Below are 20,741 nucleotides of genomic sequence, written 5' to 3' on the forward strand. Positions count from 1 at the left end.
ACAAAAAAAGCAAATCCTTAATATAATGTTTAAAAATAACCACAAATAGAAATATTTCCACATGAGCCCATTTGGAAACTCACATTTGCTATTCATTAATTTAGGACTTGACAATTTAACATAAATTAAAATAAAAGCCTGTTTCACGGAGCATGTGTCTCATTCTTCACTGTCTCAGCATGACCAAACTGATTCTGGTGCTTAGTAATGTCCTTAAACATAATTTACAAATGAGAAAGTTAGTGGGGCTGGAGTAATGTATATCTAACTTGCAGTCTAGCTTCCTCTGACATTAAAATCTTGTTAATCTGAGACTCAAGTTGTGAAGGAAAAAAATCAAGATTATCAAGCATAAATCAGCATTTGCCTTATAAAATGTAATGGAAAAATGCTAATAAGATTTACTGGTAACAGGAAATTGGATTATAACTTATCTATTTTAAGTCCATTTGAAAATTGGCCTCAAAATTTGTGTCCTGATATGGACCGAGCCTCAGATCCTATTATTATTTTTTTTCCACAGAGCACATGCGGATGCTTACTGATAGATTTGTAAAGTATAGTAATAAAAGGAAAAGAATGCACACGCCTCTAAAACAATTTATGTAAACAAGTGATGGAAAGTGTACACATTATTATATTTATACTATGAGGAAAGATAGAGAATTGGCTGTTTATGTCTAGTTGAAAGTAATCAAAAGGGGATAAAAGTAATTTAAACAGGATACTTTCCTTATGTGTATGTGGAACGCTGAGCAGCTATGATATATGATAAAATGAATATTCATATTAAAAGCTTTGCTTCCTCCTGTGTTGTATTGAAACCCAGCGACTATTTCATCAGTCAATTACATGGCATGGTAAGAATGTGATTTGTTCTATAACAAAATTGGTATAATGCAGGGACTAATGAAGTTTTTATTCAAGATTTACCTTCAGTGCTTACCTCTGAATGCATTCTGAGTGACTGACCATCGATTTCATCATGTTTTCTTACCAACTGCCTGTCAGGTCCACCCAGAGCAAGGGTCTCCTGTAATGCCCTTAACAAGAATTCAGTTCATATAACACTCATGTGTGGGAATTTCCTTCCCAGGTGAACAGGCTGCCAGGAATGTGCCATTTTTGTCTTATTGGTTGAACATTTTATTCAACAGTTAGCCGTCGGATCCAAGGCACAGTATTGAGGGCAGAGTGGACATCAGTGCAACAGTAGGAGGGCAGAAAAGAGAATCTTCAAGATGATGGGTTCAGACATGGTTAATTCAGGAAATTGTTGAGTACCTCTGAATCGCTGAGACATCATATTAAGAAGAATAGGGAATGGGGTTCTGGAAGAATTGTGAGCAATCAGGTACAGGTCAGATAAGGAAGAGGCTAGTTGGCCATGTCAGGGACCGCCACAGACCTAAAGGCATGCTAAGCCACGGAAGAATTTGAAGCAGGACAGTGAAAATATGAGATTTGTATTTTGTAAAAATTACTGCGGAAGCCACATGGAGGAGCCTAGAAATCCAATAGATCTGTCCGCTGCAATTTTTGCCCATTAGGTTGTTTCTGGCCTCTCTAATTAGTGCTCTATTTTTCTTTCCTTCCATCAACACCAAATTGCCTAAATTATAAAAGTGGTATACTTTCAATTTGTTTTCTTCTTTAGGACTGTCTTGAGTTTTGGCTTCTTGATCCTCCAGGGTCAATTTTTAAAATCAGCTTATCAAGTTTGACAGATATCTGTTGGAATCTCAATTGGAATTGTATTTAATGGGGACAATTAATTTGTTTACGACATTTACAATATGGAGTTTTCAGGTGAAAAATATGCCATACCTGTCTATTCATTTTATTTTTTATTTTTTATTTTTTTTTGTCTATTCATTTTAAAGTCTCTTAAATGTCTTTCAATAAACTTGGTAATTTTTCTCCATGAAAGCTTTACACATTCTTCCCTAAGATATAATTATATATATATATATATATATATATATATATATATATATATATTTGCAATTATAAATGGATTTTTAAAAATAATTCGTTTCTGATGTTAACAGATCATTCTTATCATATTGATAAAATCTCTTACTTGAATAATTTTCCCATAGGTTCTTTTGGCTTTATGATATAGGATATATTAACATCTACAAATAAAAGTAATTTGGTGAGTTGTTTTTCCTTTTAAGTTTGTACATCTTTCTTTCCTTTGTATTTTGCAATGGTAAGAACCTCTGCTGAAATGTTGAATATGGGTGCTGACAGTCAAGTCTTTTCCTGATCTGAAAGAGAAAGCATATCATTTTTCAGTATTAAGATGCTTGATGTAAAACCTTTCTACTTGCCTCTCGTCAGATTAACTAAGTCCCCTTCTCTTTATAGTTGACTGAGTTTAGGTGATAAATATGTTGAATTTTACTGATTTTTTTTCCTTAAACCTATTACCATGATCTTATGGTTTTTTAATATTTCTCAATAATTCTGAAAAAATTCTAAGCCATTTTTAAAATATTGCCTATTACCCACTTCCCTGTTTTCTGTAGTATGTCCTTATGAATTATATTTTATATCTTTTAGACATTTATACTGTACTCTTCATATCTTTTTCTTAAAATCTATCACTTGGTATCACTGAAATGTAAAATTTCTTTTTTATGTAATTTCTTCAGACCTGTATTCCAATTCACTAATTTTCTCTTTAGCTATATATAACCCATTTATCTGATTGTGGTGTTTTTAATTGTTGTTATTCTAATTTTCATATCTGGATTTTAATTCAAAATTGTTTACTCCTTACTCATATTCAAGCTTCACCACTGCTTATTTTGACTTCTATTTCTGAAATTCAGTATCTGAAACTTTTGCAAATTTATTTTCTTTTTTTTTTTTTACTCTTCTAGTAGTCCTCATTTAAATTAATTTTAGGGCTCAGCATTTCTTTTTGCTTCATTCAATAAAATACAATTATGTATTTTGAAACACACTTTTCAAATTTTATCCAGCATTCTAGTTGTTTCAGTCTAGAGGGTTGCTCTTGGCTATCTAACCCACTTACTTTTAACAGAGAAAAATCTCCTTCAGGTTTTATTTTTTAACTTCTCATGCTGATAACTTGCTTAATTTGCTAGCATTCTTTCTTTTCTTTTTTTTTCATAGCTGAAAGCTATTAAGCTTATAGAGTTGCTTCTGAGTATGGTTTTTCTTGAATCTGGCCTGTTTTGCTATATAATGTACTTGTTCTTGCTATTTTTTTATATAGGCACCCCGCAAAAAAAAGTTTAAGATTTTTTTCCTAGAAGTTTGGAATCTTGTCAGTGTGGTTTGAAGATTTAAACATTTGCTATTGAAATTGGATCAGAAAATATGACCTATACAATTTCGGCTTTTGGAGATTTATTGAGAATTTTTGTGGCCTGGTAGGTAAAGACTATAAAAATTCTGTGGCTGCCCTGAAACATAGCTTGTTCTTTCAGGGTGCACAATCCAATATGTATATTAATTCAATATTGCTAATATTATCGTTAAAATTTTTTATTTTCTTATTCATTTCTACATGTCCTCGTAACTTTTAAATCAAAGTTTCTCTAGCATTTTTAAATTTCTAAATATTTCCTCTGTTTTTTCCCCCTAAGAAGATGATAGATATGTATATACATATGTAATATGTAGATGTATAGATGTAGATGTATAGATGTGTAAATCTATATCTATGTGTACATATTTTTATACATCTTTATTCTATGTTATTTGATTGTTCTTTACTGGCATGGATTGTTAGGAAACTTCCATTTCCCTGGCATCATTGGTCCTTGAGATAGGTCTTTTGCTACAGTAATTCTCCTGGATGGCCTCATCATGCCCAGGGGAGGAAGAGTGAGCTAATGGAATGTTGAATTGAAAGGTGGACTTAGTCATGTTCTATTAGTTACCTTCTTTGTTTAAAGCCATCCTTTCCCAAAGGATTCATCGATTCTAGCCCATACTGTAAATAAAGGGGGTAGGTTTTCCATTTGTCAAGCTCCTGAATGTTTCTCTCAGTTCCAAATACATGAAGGAAACTTCTTAGACTATGTACTGCACTCTCTCAAAATCAGTATTTTAAAATTTTATTCCTTTTTTTGTTTCCCTTCAATCACTTTAATAAATCTTTATCCATTCTTTAATATTTTTGTTATTTTTCTTTAGATTTGCCTTATGTAAGGAATATATTATTGCTTATTGTATTAGTATATAATAAACATGAGTTTTTAAAAAAGTTTTATTAACTTATTTTAGAGAGAGAGTGAGAGCACATGAGTGGGAGGGAAGAGGCAGAGGGAGAGGGAGAGAGAGAATCTCAAGCAGACTCCCCGCTGAGTATGGAGTCCAACTTGGGGGTGGATCCCATGACCCTGGGATCATGACCTGAGCCAAAATCAAGAGTCTGGTGCTTAACTGACTGAGCCACCAGGTTCCTTAAACACGAATGTTTTTAAATATGAACCTAATATTATTTTCCTTTTGATAGGAGAGTTAATCACATTAATTATTATTATAACCGATGCTTTCATTTGCTCTTTTCTTTCTTGTCTGCGAGTTTAAATCTTTATGCTTCAGTGATGTCCCTTTCTATATTTCTATGTAGAAGAGATTTTCATTCACATTTCCAGCATGTATTTTTTATCGGGGTTTGCTTTTAGTCTTTAAAAAAACTTACTTATGTTTCTTAGATTAAATAGTTAAATGTCACTCTCTCTGACAAATGACAGATAACATTTAACATGCATTCTTGCCTCTCTATGGGTCCTCTTGCCTCCCTAACCATTCTGCTCTCCATTCTTCCATTCCCCTCAACATCCCTGTCCATTCCTGGTGTTTACAGAATACGACCACAGTTTTCATATCAGTTCTTTTGTATTTAAATCCTAGATTTATATTATATAGACTTTAATGCCAAACTTTTTTGAAGTAATTTATGAAATATCGTGTATGGCATTGTGTGGAATTATCACACCTGTACTTAGCTGGTTTCAAAGACAATTGTCAGGAATTTGATTCTATTGCTACTAATGTTAACCTATCAACTGCAAGCTACACAAATCTGTGGAGGGTATACTCACCTATGTAAATAATCACCCCTAAACAATACATTATTTTGTGTAGCTTATTTCTGAACTTTATATCAATAATCTCATGTTCTATATATTTTTCTATTTTTTTCTTTAGTACTATATTTTTGTGATTCATCCACACTGATTCATGTAGATATATTTATGTGCATTTTTAGTGTATGGTGAACAATTTAGTGTTGATGAGCATTTCCTTGTTTTTAGTTTTGTTGCTACTAGAAAGAATGCCTCTACACATTCTTGCACCTAGCCCCTGACTCACATGTATGCACATGCAGGGAGTACACCTCACACAGAACTGCCAGGTCGTAGAGCATGTACATCATCAACTTTAGTTAGTGATATAAAATTGCTTTCCTAGGTTATTGTTTCTTTTTTTAAAATTTTATTTATTTATTCATGAGACACACAGAGAGAGAGAGAGAGAGAGGCAGAGACATAGGCAGAGGGAGAAGCAGGTTCCATGCAGGGAGCCTGACGTGGGACTCGATCCCAGGTCTCCAGGATCATGCCCTGGGCTGAAGGTGGCGCTAAACCGCTGAGCCACCAGGGCTGCCCAAGTTATTGTTTCAATCTATATTTTCCCCAATAATATGTGAGAGTTCTTCTTTACACATTCTCACAAAAGCATATTTTAAAATTTATATTGTTGCTGATCCATTCATGTGAAATGACATTAGGGTTTTTAATTTGTATTTGCATCATAACAAAAGTGACATTGAACATTTTATTATATGTTTATGATCCACTAGACTTTCCTCTTTTGTACAGTGCCTGTCATGCATCTTTTTAAATGATACAGGATTTCTTCATTTTTTAATAGATGTTCCTCATCTTTTCTATACATTTAATCTTTGTTGACTTTATGTGATTTCAATACCTTTCTCAGTTTGTGGCTTTTCATTTGCTCTCTTTTGTTAAAAAATTGTTAATTTTAATGTGATATGAAATATGTCATTGTTTTTATGGTTTTCATTTTCCTGTTTAGGTTAATGAAAATTTCTCTACCACGGGTCAGATAGACAGTCTCCTACATTGTATTTTAGAGGTTTTTAATGATTTGCCTTTCATAATTACATCCTCAATTTATCTGGAATTGATTTTGCTTATGTTGTGAGGTAGAGTTTCATTTCCTTTTGTTTTTTATTCATGAAAACTAATTGCTCCCAAACCATCTCTTTAAAGGTTTATTTTTCTCCCTACTGATCTGCAGTATCTTCTCTTTCATATACCACAACTCCATATGCTGTGGGTTTTCCTTTAATTGTATATTTGTCCATTGCTGCACTGTTTCATGATACCATGCATATATAGCTATATACAGTATCAGGTATATATAATTTTATATATATAATATTTATGTAGTTGTATTGTGGTATCTGATGGTGTATATTGCCCACCTCATTTCATGTTTTTCTTTAGAAAATTATTATATTGTCACTGTAAGTTTTACAGCTAACTTATGAAGTTTCAGGAAAAACTGAGCTGGATTTTTATTCAAATTCTAATAAATCTGTCTTTTCATGTTGAGGGTAATGACATTTTTAAAACATCTCTGAGTATGTCACGCCTCTCCATTTAAATAGGTCTTCTACCTGCCACACTGCCGAATTGCTGTATGAGTTCTAGCAATCTTGGGGAAAAAAAATAAATAAATAAATAGGTCTTCTTAAATGCATTTAAATAATTTGTATGTATATTTTGTTAGGTTTATCCTAAATACTTTTATATTTTGTTGATATTCTAAATATCATTGTTTTTCCTAATTGGATTTGCTCTTTTTGCTGAGTTACAGCAATACAATTTAATTTGGTATATTGATTTTATATCTATGAATCATGATAAACTCTTATTTATTCTATTAATTTATCTATACACTCTTCTGGATTTGGTATATAGGTGATGACATCATCTTGGAATAATGCCATTTTTCATTCTTCTTGTCAAATAATTTTACTGCTAATTTTTTATTGGTTTGATTGTCCTAGCCTTGCCAGGAAAAGTAATGAAAGGGGTCATCCTTGTCTCAGCTGATTTTAAAGGAAATGTATTTACATTTCATCCACGTGTATGATACTTGCTGTAGCTTCTCATAGGTGCTCTTTGTCAGCTAAATACATTTCTGGTTTGCTAAGATATTTTGTAGGAAAAATGATCAATTTGGATAGCATCATATTGTTTCAGAATACTTTGGTTCTCTTTTTATTTAAGTATGTTAACATCTTGTTACTGTTCTACTTGGGATATTTCCAGTATTTGTGTACCTGATATTGTAGTTTGTTGTTTTTCTGTTAGATGCTTGCTTTCTCTTTTGTGCACTGGACTTTTGATTGAGATTTTGTGTTTCTTGAACACCACTTATAGAAAATTTTGAGGCCTGCATTCAAACTGTTTTCTACACAGAATATTGCTTGTTCTTCTCAGAAATAATTTTCTTTCCTACAACTTTCTTCCTTTGCCTCACTGCTCTGTGCCAAGAGGGGGATAGGACGAGCAGGATGAGCTTTTTGTCTGTTTGTGTCCTGCTTCATCCCTCAGGGGGTCACCCTTTCCTTGCCCCACCTTTATAACTTACTAATGTGAGTTCCCATACCAAATGGGACCTAGCTTTTGAGTCCAGACTTCTAGGATTGGCAAGGTGAAACCAGATTCCACACCTTCAGAGAGTAGCTGGTCAGGGCACCTTGTCCCACAGAATAGCATTTTTTGGCAGTCAGACTTCCAATTTGTGTTTCTTATATTGCTACAAGCTTAGCCATGCTGTCAACAACATATTTTTCCAGTCTATCTAGCTTCTAGCAATTTTAGGTGTTTAATACCAGGAGGGGTTTTTCTACACATCTGGCATGGTTGATGGTAGGAAATAACATGTCACCAGCTTTCTTTGCATGACAATTGGTCATCTTTATAATGCACCTTATTGTTTTTCCTCTTGTCTCTTCATCTCAGCCTCTTCTCTCTTTGTAATTTTGTGATACCATTTTTTGTGAAGGAAATGTCTTCTTGTTTCATATTAAATATGCTAAAACATTTTCTAACATTTTCTCTGTTTTGCTGTCGCCAATCATTTAAATAATATATTCTTCGTCAAGTTTTATTTTTAAATGTGCTTTTTTCCCCCTTGTTCTAGCGTGTATCTGAGAATTTGCTTAGCTCCCAACCCTGACCCCAACTGCTGATCTCTTACTGTGCAAAGTTCCTCTCTGAAATGAACTGATGCTGCCCAACACACAGGTACATAGTTTGCAAATACTCTACTCACTATCTCCCTGATTTCTGACTGGATCTATTTCCCGGGCCAAAGTGCAGAGCATGTCTCTGGTCACAACCTTTCTCCTCCTTCCTGTGTCTAGCAGGATGAACCAAGTATAATTTGCAAGATCTACTTTAGTTCTTCCTCTACTTCTAGTCCCTGATACTATATACTTGGAGCCAGTGGAAAGCTGTCCCTAACATGGTCTAGTTCTAGTATTCCTCTCATTTTTACCCCCTACATATAAAGTTTTAAATTGTAAAAACATACACCTTGAACTGCAACAGACCAGTGGCTAAAGGAGGCTAGGATGAAAGCAAGGGACTAATACTCTAACTGCTTCCAAAAGTTGCAAACGAATACAGAGGGGAGATTGTCCAGTTTTGCCTTTGTAGATTCTGGAAGTTTCTGAGCCAAGAAGCAGACATGAGGGAGACAAAGTTCTCTGTTTTCTTTCAGGAAGGCAGGGCTGTTTCTTCCTTGAAACTAAGCTAGGTACATCATCGTGATTTTGTTTTTTGTGTGTGTGTGTGTGTTTTCTTGCTTCTTTGCATGCTTTTTCCTGACTCTCTGAGCTTTTTATTGTGGAAATTCCTTCGGAATATTGGCTTTGGGTCTATTTTAGGTTTTGGAGGTTTTGCAGCAATTGTTCTTTTTCTTTGTCTTCAAGTCGTGTTTTTTTTTTAGGAAAGTTCATGTCAAAGGTTGATGGCCATGTGCTATTTTTGAATCTAACTGTATTTCTGAGCAAAATGATATGAAGCCTCAAAGGCATGATATTCATAGATTATTTTTCTCACCATGACTGACAAAATTTGCAAATATAAATTCAGTTGGCTATGCTTCACCTTGGAAGAAAGAGAGATCCATTATCTCCCTACTCTTCTCAGGGAGCTTTTAATCATTGCTTCCGGGCTAGATTTGTTTTAAAGAAAGATATGATTCAAAACTTCCTACTCTATACAGAGCTTATAGACTTGAATGTATTAGGAAAGGCTAAAGTACAGTAACAAATAGACCCAAACTTGTAGTGCGTCAACAAAACAAGTTCAATTCTCACTCATCTAATAGTCTGTAATGGTTCAGACTGGTGAAAGGCCAGGAGTGAAATGAGGTAAAAGAGTAGGGTGGCCTTAGCATACAATCAGTCAGGGGCTCAAGATCATGGTAGCTTTGTTCTCTTCAATGGAAACTTTCAAGGTCACCCTGAGGGTTACTCACCTTGTTAGCCAGAAAGTGGACTAAGCAAGGATGTATGCACGAGCAAGTTCATATAAGCCAAGCGTGTAAGTGGCCCAGGTCCTATGTGCTCATATTTCATTCCCTGGCACACAGCCACATGCCAAAAGGAACCCCTAAGTGGGCTACACACTGCAGTCCAAGCCGTGGATGAAGGAAGGCTATAAACACTGATTTTGATAAATAACTGGACATTTCTATCACATGGGCAAACTAGAAATTTTTTTCAGGACACTGGACTCTTGAAGTTATGTAACTTGACTCCAAAAAAATTCATAAATCATCAGATTCATCTATTTCCTGTTGGGCTGTGCGAACACCTCAGGAGAGGCTTTGGCAGAGGTCGCATCTGCACGTGAATTGCCCTGAGCTTCAGAGTCCTTTTGACATCCTCAAAGAACAATAGCAACAGTAGGGTTTGCACAACCAGCCTGTTGACAAGTGTAAAACAGCATCAACAAATGGAGCCTTTGTGAAGCTCAACCTAAGGGCTGATACAACCCCCTCACCCCCATCCTATCATGTAAATGTATGCTAGCTGGTTGCACTAAATGTGGAAACATTCTCAATATCTGCTCTAGGCCACAGAGGGCCTATTTGTGTAGACTAGGAAAAAAGTATGATTTATTACAGAAACAAATTAATATGCACTAAGCTAATATGTTTCATTATATTATATAGAAATTTAAAAAGTTTATCCAAATTTTTAACTCTACCTCGGAAACAACTGGGAACCGGGTCTAAGATATGAATTGCCATCAAACCACTTTTCACTTTTTGTTGGACTGGAATGAACTATGGATCTCATGGCTGTAAGAGCCGAGTAGTGAAACAGAGTGATTCGTGTTTAAATGAAGTTTTATCATCATTCATTTTATCTATGAAAACCACACCGTTTAAATTCCCCAGCATGGTGGTGGGCTTTCTTCTCCCCCTTTTTTCTTTTTGGTTTTGTTTTTATTTGCTTGTTGTTTTGCACTGCTGTTAACTTTACCGTGTAGCAGCAAGCAGACAGGCTACATGACACTGAGACTTCATTACATTCACTATTAAACAAAAGCTCTTATTTCAGACAATATGCGAACAAACTTCTTTCGAGTGCAGCATCATTCCTCAGGATTATTTATTGTGATTGTTTTATCTCTGCACCGAGAATCCTAATTTTCTCGGTTCTTCACTTTATTTCAGTGTCAGCCATTCTGACAGCTAACACCTGTGCATATTCTGGTTTTTCAAATCTTCCCCTCATTGCACACAGTGATCCTGTCTCCTTACCCTTCAGACTACACTATCTTTCTGAAAGTCTCTGGAGTTTGCACAATTTATGGAAAATAATTAAATTCCACTTTGATTTACATGGAGTCAGGAGGATATAATAAAAGAGCCTCAGACCTAGAATCAGGATTTCAGGAATCCATTCGGAGTATTTCTGTAAACTGTGTGATCTAATTTCCAAAGCTGTCTGACCCACACGCGTATACCCGTAGGACCAGGGAGTCAGGGTGATATGACAGTCATGATCAGCTACAGAAGTCCATGTGTCCATTCATTCATTCACTCACTCATTCATTCATCCATTCAAACAGACATTTATTACCAGGCACTGTGCTGAGTATTGGGAGTAATAATAATGTATCCTAAGTCTTTTCATATATTAACTGGGTTAATCCTTGTACTGCTCCTCTTAATGGCTGAAGATACTGACATCCACAAAGCTTAATAATTTGCTCAAGCTCACACAGCAGTAGTTAGTGGCAGGGCGAGGATTCAAAGTCAGGGTGACCAGCTCCAGGGCTTGTCCTCATAACCACCGCGCTGTACTACTTGAAGCACAAAGGTGAGTAAGAGGGGCCTCCCTCCTCAAATAGCTGGCAGGCCACAGAGAAAGGTAGATATGTAGACATATAGGGCAATGTGATAAATGCAGCCCACAAATCCTCACAGTATAGAAAGTTGTTTGTCTCGTGCTACCCACTTCATCGTTTTGCGCAGAGCACTTAATCCTCATAACAAAGCTTGAAGGTAGCTATAATTATCTCGTTTTTTTAATGTAAAGAAACTGCTCCAGAGAGGTTAACTAATTTTCCCAATACTCCAAAGTGACTTGAGCTGGGATTAGAAATCACGTTTAATTCCAAATCCTATTTTTGTTGGCCTCTATCACACTGCGTTGCTTACAGAGAATCCTTACTTTGAAATTCTCTGAAGTTTATTTCTCCATTGTTGTACTTATTCTCTCCACAAAATTAAAATTTAAAGTAAAAGAGAAAATGTTGGCTCAAATTTGACAAGAGTGCATGAGAGAACAAAATTATCATCCTTCGTAACTTCTCAAAGAATTCACAAAGCAAAATAATGAGATTATCTAGAATATTTGACCCGGAGGCCAGACAGTTGCTTTTAGCCTTTGCTCCCTGCCTGCTGGGAACTGAATCCATGCATTCCCTAAAATTTGGATACTTAGATTAGAGAAGCACATAGATTCTCATAACTAGGGGATGTCCTAGAGATATGATACCCTCATTCTACAAATAAGGGGATCAGTAGGTAGAAATTTAAATTCTCTGTCCAAAGTTATATGATTAGTTAAGTAACTGGGTTAAAAAAACAGAATTCAGATCCTCTACCTTTCTGTCTTCTACTCATCACCCTGTCATCTCCAAACATAAACACAATTTAAAAAAAAGTTTTACAAAAAAAAAAAAGTTTTACACACTTGTTTTTAGGTAAATATAATATAGACTGAAAAACTGAGTATGGGGAGTGGTTATTTAGGAATCTGTATATTTAAAATGTTTCCAAGTGACTGCATAAGACTCACTGCTGATTCCCTTTATATACATGAGAAACTCTTTCAAAAATTTGTTTATTACGATCATATACATAAGTAGAAATAAGGGGAAAGAGAGAGGAGGAAGCCAAAAGATAAAAATAAAGATAATGAGAAACAGTAGTAATGTGTGAATGATGGTGAGAAAGCAAGAGAGAATGAATATGAAAAAGAAGAATTGAGTGGGGACAGGTGGCAGGACTCGCTTCAGTGTACAAAGGAACTTTTCCCATGATTTGCTCGCCTTTGTTCCAAATTTGTCTCCCACGACTCTACTACATACTGCTTTTTTTTTTTTTAAGATTTATTTATTTACTTAGAGAGAGAGAGAAAGAGAGAGAGCACTTGTGTGTGGTGAGCATGTGGACGGGCAGAGGGAGAGAGAATCTCAAGCAGATTCCATGCTGACCACAGAGCCCAACGACCCTGAGATCATGACCTGAGCCGAAATCAAGAGTCAAAGCTTAACCAACTGAGCCACTGAGGTGCCTACCAACCCGTCTTTATTTATACTATTTCTGTAATATTAACCACTCTTCTTTTGGTCTTTTCACACACACCTACATCTGCACACAACATACGAATACGTTCAATAGCAGACTTAAAAACTCATGACAATTCCTGCAAGTTTAATCCTAATGACAGGGAAAATTGACCCCAAAACCCTAATTTACAATTGTTCCCATTCTATGAATGGCTCTCTGTGTTTGGTTAAAAATAATTGAATTACATATTATTTTGTTTGAGATGCATGCTCATGAGGAAGTACACTGATAATGTTGGATTTAAATAAATATAGGTCTATATACACTGTAGGTTTGTGCAAAGTTTGAACTTTCACGATCAGTTTGAAGAATATATTCTGAAAAGGCCACCCTGTAGTCCTCAGAGTTTTGCCTTAGGGGTCTTCCTAGGGCATGAATCTGGATGAGTGAGTCAGGGAAGTACACATAATTGTTCCTTTCCGGATCGCCACCACTTTCCATCAGTCTGGCATGGTATCATTTTCAACCTAAAGCATTTTCATCCTGTTAAGAAACTGCTTTCTTACTACTGGCTGATAGTCAATCTCTTATTATACCTATTGTTTTATGTATATACACATGAAACATTGCTTTTGCTTTATATATACACACACACACAGACACAAGTATATATTTTGAACTGATAAATGTCAACTTAGAAATAACAAAACAAAACAGACTCTCATCTAGCAGAAAGTTTCACTCATGTGTTTGCTCAATGCAAGGACATTGTTCCATTTTTCGCTTTCATGAAAAAGAGGAACAATAAAAATATGCACACTTGCTTACCGTAGATGCGTTTTGATTTTCCATGAACGAAAGGGTAAAAGATCACTCAGAGACCCTTAACACTAAAACTCTCAGCACTAAGATAAAAGTATGGGAGGACACATTTAAGTTAAATTGGGAAGCATACTCATTAAGTAAAAATAGCCTCATTAAGTAAAAATAGTCTTGGCACACTAGTCATTAATTGAAGTGTATGTCTAAGATTTAAAACAAAGGACCAATTATGTCTCCTTCAATAGAAGAAATTGTGTATTCCTTAACTGCATGTTTAATAACACAGTTTTACTTCAACTGAGGAATTATATAAACCATAAATTAAATCTGAACTTCTTATGCCATGGAAATCCCAAGGTGAAAAGAACAGGTTTAATTGTTAGGTTTCTATAGTCTATCGAGGAGAAATGTTTTATTTAAAAATATGTTTTCTGAAAAAATTTAAAAAATATATATATTTTCTGGGTGATTATCCATATGTTTCTGATATTCAATGTCCAATACATGTAGGGATTTTTCCTTTCAAATTTCTTAGCTCCTCAGACCTCCGTTAGCTAGAGTTGATATCATTTTAAGCCTTTATTTTGCCCTCTCCGTAACAAAATGGAAATCATTGAAGTGTACCCCATAGGTGTAGGAAATAAAAGTATTTCATTGCATCTCTTAGTATTTAGATGTATCTCTGAATAGTTCCATCATCTCATAGCTATTCTTTGATTGTGAAGCTGCATCTATAACTGCCTATGAAAATCCATGAACTCTTACTTAATGGTGCCCTGCCTTCTAGCCTCTTAGGTACCTGCCCCCCTTTATGGTCTCTTTTTTGGTCTCCTCCAGCTCACTGCAGCAACAGTCCAAGCAGTGCCTTGTCCCTGACTCCTACGGGGCTAAGCAAATGCTGCTGCTTTCATGTGAGACTCCCTTTTTCTTGATTTTCTTAAAAAAAAAAAATCTGCCAAACTCAATTTTATTCCGTCAGGGTCAAGGCCTCTTAGAAGCCTTCCATGATTCCCCAAGGCTGTATCTGGAGCTCTTCTGATATCCTTGTGTAGTACTTAGTGATGGTTTATCAAAGCACTTGCCACACTATTCTATGTATCTCTCTTGTCTTTCTCCTTTCCTTGGAGATCAGTATCATAGGCCCTAAAACCTCGATAGTGTCATGGTAAGTAATAAGTAAATAGGTAAATAAATACATATATAAATGCAGGTTTATTGCAGTGCTTCATTATTACTCTAGAAATGGCATATGAACTAGTACTTTATTGAACAGACAACAGTATGCATTTTTTATATCTGCCTTATTTCAGATAAATGTTAATCAGCTTGTAATAAAATATAAAGTATAGGCCAGTGGCCTAAATCATAAGCAAATGTGAAAGATGAGGCAAATGTAAAGTAAAGGTAGAAGCATAAAATGGACCAGAAATAAAAGCTAATGTGATAATTATGAATTCAAATAATACTCATTTTTCTTCTGGTCCTGCAATAGTATCTTACACATTCCAACTCTGAATTGGGATTTCTCTTTATTTGAGGTGATATGTTCTTGTCTGTCATCTACAATTTCTTATAATCCTAAATCTGAGATGTCTGTCCAACTTCCAAGGTTTTGGAGAAAACTTGTGAATAGACTAAAAAAAACTGGTCATTTCCCTAGAAAGCCTCCTCCTCTGTCTCCCCAGTGGCCCCTCATTTCAAGCTTTGATACAATTGTACTAAGTTACACTAATTGGTACATTCTTTCCCACATGTTTGGAGCTAGTTATATTGGAAGATAAAGTGCACATTTGCATAAATGAATATGTATAAGATGCAAAATAATGCACAAATATGTGCCTATGATTTATTGGATGAAAACTTAGTTCACAGTACACCCAAAAATATCTTTACTGTTTGACCATAGGAAGAATATTCAATTCTATTTTACTAGAAATTGTGTGTGCAAAGTAATTCCTGATACCAAATAAAATAATCAATATAAAATCTGACTGTCATCAGTGAAAATTGAAGTAATGTTGAGACCTCTTTTTACCTTAATCCAGTTGACCCTCTATTTTTTCTGGTTAATTAACCTTCTTTTGTTCATGTCTGTTTTGTTCTTGAAAAGAAGGGACGTTATTAAATGTTTTAATCTCCTTGAACCTCAGTTTTCTTAGGTATAAAAAAATGGAATTAGTGTTTCCTCTTTTTGGGTGAAAGCACTATATAAATGTCAAGTTATCACTGAAAAATTTGGTTAAAAATCTGTATTGAAAGTAAATTACTCAACATCTATTTACTTACTATCTTGGGAGAAAAAATGTAATCATGGAGCAAATATAGTATTTTTTTTTCTTATGTCTAGTAGAATGATTCACTAGGAGAACACTAATCTTTTTAGTAATTCATTCAATCAAAGACTACTTTTTTGGGTGTCTCCCATGGACCAGGTGCTAGTCTATATGATAAGAACACATCATTGTAAAAGGAAAGGAAAATCGCTTACTACATAGAGCTTGCATTCTAGAGTAAATATATACAAGGAGAGACAGAGAAAGAGAGAGAGAGAGATTTTTTTTTCAATTGCCTGCAGTGAGCCAGACACCATATATGTCCATCATTTCATGTAACCCTTACCCTTACCCAAACCGTGAAAATTACGTACTATTGCCCTAAGTTACAGAATTGAAAATTGAGACTCAGAGAGGTGATGTGGTTTCCCTGAAAATTCAGTAAATGAGACAACGGGTATTCAAGTAAGTAATCTCTGACCGTAAGGCCCACTATTTCCCAAACAGTTACCATTAACTGAAAGAATATACATAAATAGGGTGTAGAACAAACAGCTTGTCACAAGAGCAGAGGAGAACTCTACCCCCTTCCTCTGACAGCATCATCTCAAAGGGCTAGGTCTTACAGGCTTTCCTGATTTCTAATATCTGGGATTCCGCTTCCCTATAGAGATCTACAGTCCTTTATTAGTCTGTGATACTTTCTAAATTTTCCAGATTCTAGCTTTGGCTTCCAATGAGTTAGCATTGCTGATTTTCTAGACTCTGGTGTCTTCTTTCTGAACCAGATCTTCACCGGTTTGCGTCTTTCCCACCTCAGTTGAATATATGAGCTTTCTGAAACTCATCCACTCTTCTATTTTTAATTAACAATTAAAATTATGAGACTAGACTCTTCTAGGCTGCTTCTAGGAATAGAATATGGATGCAATTAAAAACAGAATCTGTTCAAATTTAATCCACTAGCTCCCTCTGGCTTAGCTAATCAACCAGTTTAAATTTGTTCTTTCTTGTTTGGTGTGTGTATGTGCTTTTTAAATCTCTCAGGGTCCGGCTATGATAAAGGTCACAACTTCTTTTTTATTATTTTCGTTTGTTTTTCAATTTGACAAGAAATATGTACACATACTTACCGTATGTATGTATGTAGATGTGAATATGTTTACACACAGAAATTTTTATATATACATATGTATATAACTTTACATGTATATATAAAAGAGTAAGAGAAAATACACATAAAGGTAAGGAGAATAATCACCCACAAAATCTCCCTACTCAGAAACAAGCTTTTGCATAGAATCCTCCTATCCTATAGATTTCTTCCTATCTATAGTAAGCCTTTCTGTAAATAACTCAAAATATGCTGATTTACTCAAGCAACCACCTCATTCAATCTGTATCAAATAAGTTTATCCTAGTGATTTCACTATATCGCTGATTAATTAAATTGGATAGAAATCCACATCAAAGTACTATAGGTACAAAGTATGTGGCAAATATGTTATTTATTGTATGTGTGTGGTTTTTAGACACATGCATGTATGTGTGTGTGTGTGTGTGTGTGTATTAAATAGGGCAGACATTTTAGATAAATAGTAAAATATTAAACATTTCTAACTTGAAGAGAACCTAAATCCCTTTCTCAAATTAACTTACCGCATAACTGAATCTACCAGAGCTTATGAAAATTTATTACATTTCATCTTGAACCCCACCTGGGAAAAGGGACAAAGTTTCTCTTCAAATTATAACTCACAAAGCTACTGCAATTCTATATGCACATCATATTGATTAATAACAGTGAAAAGAAGCTCTGCCTTCGGCTTGGCATGATTCTATCTTCAGGGAATCTTCAGGTTATCAGGAGATGTGCAGTTCTGTGCTGGTAACATAGACCACTGTGCTCAATTTTGGGATTTGACAAACTAAAGTTTATTCAGTAGGCTTTGGCTAATTTCCTTTGGGAAATCAGCTCAGTGAAATCCATAGATAGTGCCCAATTTTTGACTTTTAAAGGGACAAATTCACAAAATTAACACTTTCCAAACCTCCTCATAACCAGGAACATATATAGGCATACACTTACACACCTACACGGCTTAGAAATCGCTGGTATATGTGTGACCTAACCATTCCAAACTAAGGCAAAATTTAGGTCTTGACCAGAAATCTGAACACAACTCATCTCTTACATAAAATATTGATTCCATAGGTATGAATCTAGTTAATCAATCAGTATTAAACCCAATTCTTTATAGCACATTTAGGGAAAGGTGAGCTATCAGAGGTATAATTTGGGAAGCAACAGAAGACAATACTGTTTAAAATCATTAAAAAGTTCTGGTGGGTTTATTTTTTTAAAAGATGTGAGCTATGTTAATGTTATGTGGGCACTGATATTTCCATTTATGACCATACTTTATCTAACTGAAAATTCTTTAAAAAGATAGCCTGGAGGTATAATTTATTTTTTTTAAAGATTATTTATTTATTTATTTATTTATTTATTTATTTATTTATTTAAGAGCAAGAGAATGAGAGAGAGAGAGAGAGAGAGAGCATGGAGGGGCAGAGGAAGAGGAAGAAAGAATCCCAAGCCGGTTCCCTGCTGCACCTGGAGCCTGCCCTGAGATCATAACCTGAGCTGAAGTCAAGAGTTCTAGGCTCAACTGACTAAGCCACCCAGGTGCCCCTGTAGTTATCATTTAAAAAGCACCTTCTTAACTTTTTTTTTTTTTAAACTTTTCATCTTTTCCTTCCTGTTTTCCTTCTTAAATGAAAGTCAATTAACAAAGTCTTCTTTCCTACCTATTCTTAGGTGTCTGGAACCCTACAAAAGCCACTGAAGCACCCTTTCCAGCTGATGGAATATCTCTAGGCTCTCCTTCAAACTTTTTTGCTCCTGTCCTGTATCAAAAGACAATTTCTCCATAACTTTCTCCTATTTATGCACGTCTTGGAAGCTGAAACACTGAATGCTTGCTTTTGTTCTTGACTATCTTTTTGAGAATGTTTGCATAGGAAACAGTCTTGAAATACAGAAGTTCTATCTCTGGAGCAAAGAGCACGTTACAGTCCAGTATAATAATAAAGATAAATTCTCCCTCTGCAGCAAAGGGCAGGTTTGCTTGGTGCCATTGTTAAAAAAAAATAGGTTTCCTAAATTCAAGGAGCTTAGGACACAGACCCATGGTGTGTATAGGTGTCAGCTGGCCCTCATCATGTCACCCTGTAGTAAGTGGAGTTTGGGGAACTGATGCAAAAGATGATGATACTCTGGCTACTGCTATTACTATGAGTAATAAACTACCCTTTGTCTCTGCTTTCTGCCAGCATCCATGAAATAGTGGCAGATCTTTCACATTTCTTGCCATTTTCTTCCCCGGTTTCTGGTTTGTAAGTAGATTCTCTTCTCCACTCTTATCCTTTAGATGATGACTCATTGGGTTGGTCTATTTTCTTTTAATTTAGTTCCTCTCCCCATGTCTGCCTCCTGAGTTGACTTTTTTTGTCTAAGGTTCCCACTTCTCCAGGAAAAAAGAGGATCTGATTAAATGATAAGTGACAATGAATTAAAGACAGAAGGATAAAAGGATGAAAGAGAAAGTGTGAATACAAGGGAAAGTGTAGGTTATACACGGAGTATGGGTCCAGGAGAATCCATACAACAGCTGGGTCTTCAAGTCTATCCCCTTTAGAGACATCCTTTTAAAGACGTATTGAGTCTGGGGGCTGGAGGGACTCCATTACTGGGTGAGGGGCCTTGCTGATCTGACAGTTTGACTCTCCTTTTCATTTCTTAGTGTTCCCTACTAAAAATATTACTTCTTTATATCTTTTTCCAACCTTTTTTTTTAAAATTATTTATTCATTCATGAGAGACACAGAGAGAGAGAGCGGCAGAGACACAGGCAGAGGGAGAAGCAGGCTCCATGCAGGGAGCCCGACGTGGGACTCGATCCCTGGACTCCAGGATCATGCCCTGGGCTGAAGGCAGCACTAAACTGCTGAGCCACCCGGGCTGCCCTTTTTCCAACCTTCTAACAATAAAACCAGTAGGCTCATATTCAGATAAATACAGTTCTGGATTAAAAAATCAGGAATTTTTACTTGCTTATTATCTCTTATTTCAGAGTGTTCCAGAGGAATGAGCGGTGGCCCTCTGCAACATGCATCCTGCGAATCAGTAGAAACTTACTATAAATGCAAATTTCCAGGTCATATACCCCATAGATTCTGATTTAGTAGAGTTGATTTTTCCATTTCTGTTGAGCTTTTTGGGTCAATTTGCTAACTTTGTCTACAGAATATGAGAAACTGGAAACTGCCCCTTGAGTCTCAAAGAGATAGTTCAACCCCAAATACATAGATAAGTCACTGACAAATGTTAGTTGATGGCAGTGATTTGCCCTGGCAGACATTCAACTGCCAGGTGTGTTTTGATAGTTAATTTTTGGCCCATGAAATTGAAAGATTCATATTAGTACGAAAAAAAAAACTACTTGGTTTAAACATTTTGGGATATATTTGGAATGATTCCTTCTTCTAATGATATGTATATTATTAGCAATGGCCATATACAGAAAGATATCTAAGTGAATGAAGAAATAGGAATCTTTAGTTTATAAACAGTTTTGGTAAAATACTGTTATCCTAAAAGTATCTTATTTGAATACATTAATATGAAAACTTATGAAAGACTAATAAGGAGGCATTTTTGAAAAGTACAGACTATTT

At 35.4% G+C, this 20,741-nt stretch overlaps 1 protein-coding gene across 2 annotated transcripts in view; it reads right to left on the reverse strand.

Annotated features, from left to right (window-relative positions):
- NEGR1 (neuronal growth regulator 1) overlaps window positions 1-20,741 on the reverse strand; it is an 813,801-nt gene that overhangs the window by 251,222 nt on the left and 541,838 nt on the right. The gene's annotated exons all lie outside the window — the stretch shown is intronic.

This window comes from Canis aureus, chromosome 8 (assembly GCF_053574225.1).
Source record: "Canis aureus isolate CA01 chromosome 8, VMU_Caureus_v.1.0, whole genome shotgun sequence".
NCBI lineage: Eukaryota > Metazoa > Chordata > Mammalia > Carnivora > Canidae > Canis > Canis aureus.